This window comes from Lissotriton vulgaris, chromosome 1_1 (assembly GCF_964263255.1).
Source record: "Lissotriton vulgaris chromosome 1_1, aLisVul1.2, whole genome shotgun sequence".
NCBI classification, from domain to species: domain Eukaryota; kingdom Metazoa; phylum Chordata; class Amphibia; order Caudata; family Salamandridae; genus Lissotriton; species Lissotriton vulgaris.
The window spans coordinates 230,173,596-230,176,343 of NC_141685.1; the positions used below are offsets into that span (position 1 = coordinate 230,173,596).

Below are 2,748 nucleotides of genomic sequence, written 5' to 3' on the forward strand. Positions count from 1 at the left end.
TGTCATTATCCTTGCCTATTCCGATTGAGAAAAAAGGTTGAATTCACTGATGGCCAAAATGCTTACTGATGTGTTAACTGAAATTCAGAATATGATCTGAATATTTCAGCATGCACAGGCGTACCATCAAAACCAATTTACGTCTACAATCTGTTGGAAAATGAGATGAAGCAGTTGTGAATCCTAGGCTGCTGTTCCACTCGATTGGCACGATTTACAAGGAGAATGAGTGCTTTTGGTTAGTAGTGACCCGTGGTGGCTAATAGTTATAAGCTGCAAATGGTAAAGTGAGCTGATTATATATATATATATATATATATATATATATTGATGAATAGAAAGATAGCTAGATAGACAGATCGATAGATATTTATTTCAATGAAATAATTTCTTCATAAAACTGATTGTTTTTGGCTAGGAATTTCTGTATTGTAATAATTTAGGAAAAAAGATTACTTGTCCTAACCAAAAGCAGCAATTCTGCCTATTACAATACTGAGAATTGATCGAGGGCATGCCTTAACCCCAGGGAGGTGAGCACTGTTTAACTGAAGCCAATAAGTCCTCGTTAGTATAGTGGTCAGTATCCCCGCCTGTCACGCGGGAGACCGGGGTTCAATTCCCCGACGGGGAGGCGATTCCTTTTATTCACACAATTAAATAAAATGATGTACTTTCTAACATTGTAAAATATATCTGTCATTATCCTTGCCTATTCCGATTGAGAAAAAAGGTTGAATTCACTGATGGCCAAAATGCTTACTGATGTGTTAACTGAAATTCAGAATATGCTCTGAATATTTCAGCATGCACAGGCGTACCATCAAAACCAATTTACGTCTACAATCTGTTGGAAAATGAGATGAAGCAGTGGTGAATCCTAGGCTGCTGTTCCACTCGATTGGCACGATTTACAAGTAGAATGACTGCTTTTGGTTAGTAGTGACCCCTGGTGGCTAATAGTTATAAGCTGCAAATGGTAAAGTGAGCTGATTATATATATATATATATATATAAATATATATATTGATGAATAGAAAGATAGCTAGATAGACAGATCGATAGATATTTATTTCAATGAAATAATTTCTTCATAAAACTAATTGTTTTTGGCTAGGAATTCCTGTATTGTAATAATTTAGGAAAAAAGATTACTTGTCCTAACCAAAAGCAGCAATTCTGCCTATTACAATACTGAGAATTGATCGAGGGCATGCCTTAACCCCAGGGAGGTGAGCACTGTTTAACTGAAGCCAATAAGTCCTTGTTAGTATAGTGGTCAGTATCCCTGCCTGTCACGCGGGAGACCGGGGTTCAATTCCCCGACGGGGAGGCGATTCCTTTTATTCACACAATTAAATAAAATGATGTACTTTCTAACATTGTAAAATATATCTGTCATTATCCTTGCCTATTCCGATTGAGAAAAAAGGTTGAATTCACTGATGGCCAAAATGCTTACTGATGTGTTAACTGAAATTCAGAATATGCTCTGAATATTTCAGCATGCACAGGCGTACCATCAAAACCAATTTACGTCTACAATCTGTTGGAAAATGAGATGAAGCAGTGGTGAATCCTAGGCTGCTGTTCCACTCGATTGGCACGATTTACAAGGAGAATGACTGCTTTTGGTTAGTAGTGACCCGTGGTGGCTAATAGTTTTAAGCTGTAAATGGTAAAGTGAGCTGATTATATATATATATATATATATATATATATATATATATATATATATAAATATATATATTGATGAATAGAAAGATAGCTAGATAGAAAGATCGATAGATATTTATTTCAATGAATATAATTTCTTCATAAAACTGATTGTTTTTGGCTAGGAATTTCTGTATTGTAATAATTTAGGAAAAAAGATTACTTGTCCTAACCAAAAGCAGCAATTCTGCCTATTACAATACTGAGAATTGATCGAGGGCATGCCTTAACCCCAGGGAGGTGAGCACTGTTTAACTTAAGCCAATAAGTCCTCGTTAGTATAGTGGTCAATATCCCCGCCTGTCACGCCAGAGACCGGGGTTCAATTCCCCGACGGGGAGGCGATTCCTTTTATTCACACATTTAAATAAAATGATGTACTTTCTAACATTGTAAAATATATCTGTCATTATCCTTGCCTATTCCGATTGAGAAAAAAGGTTGAATTCACTGATGGCCAAAATGCTTACTGATGTGTTAACTGAAATTCAGAATATGATCTGAATATTTCAGCATGCACAGGCGTACCATCAAAACCAATTTACGTCTACAATCTGTTGGAAAATGAGATGAAGCAGTTGTGAATCCTAGGCTGCTGTTCCACTCGATTGGCACGATTTACAAGGAGAATGAGTGCTTTTGGTTAGTAGTGACCCGTGGTGGCTAATAGTTATAAGCTGCAAATGGTAAAGTGAGCTGATTATATATATATATATATATATATATTGATGAATAGAAAGATAGCTAGATAGACAGATCGATAGATATTTATTTCAATGAAATAATTTCTTCATAAAACTGATTGTTTTTGGCTAGGAATTTCTGTATTGTAATAATTTAGGAAAAAAGATTACTTGTCCTAACCAAAAGCAGCAATTCTGCCTATTACAATACTGAGAATTGATCGAGGGCATGCCTTAACCCCAGGGAGGTGAGCACTGTTTAACTGAAGCCAATAAGTCCTCGTTAGTATAGTGGTCAGTATCCCCGCCTGTCACGCGGGAGACCGGGGTTCAATTCCCCGACGGGGAG

At 36.6% G+C, this 2,748-nt stretch overlaps 2 non-coding genes across 2 annotated transcripts; both read left to right on the forward strand.

Annotated features, from left to right (window-relative positions):
* Positions 1 to 562: 562 nt before the first annotated feature.
* Positions 563 to 634, forward strand: TRNAD-GUC (transfer RNA aspartic acid (anticodon GUC)). Its single transcript has one exon. It is a non-coding gene; the product is annotated as a tRNA-Asp (tRNA).
* Positions 635 to 2,676: 2,042 nt separating this feature from the next.
* On the forward strand, positions 2,677 to 2,748 carry TRNAD-GUC (transfer RNA aspartic acid (anticodon GUC)). The gene has a single exon. It is a non-coding gene; the product is annotated as a tRNA-Asp (tRNA).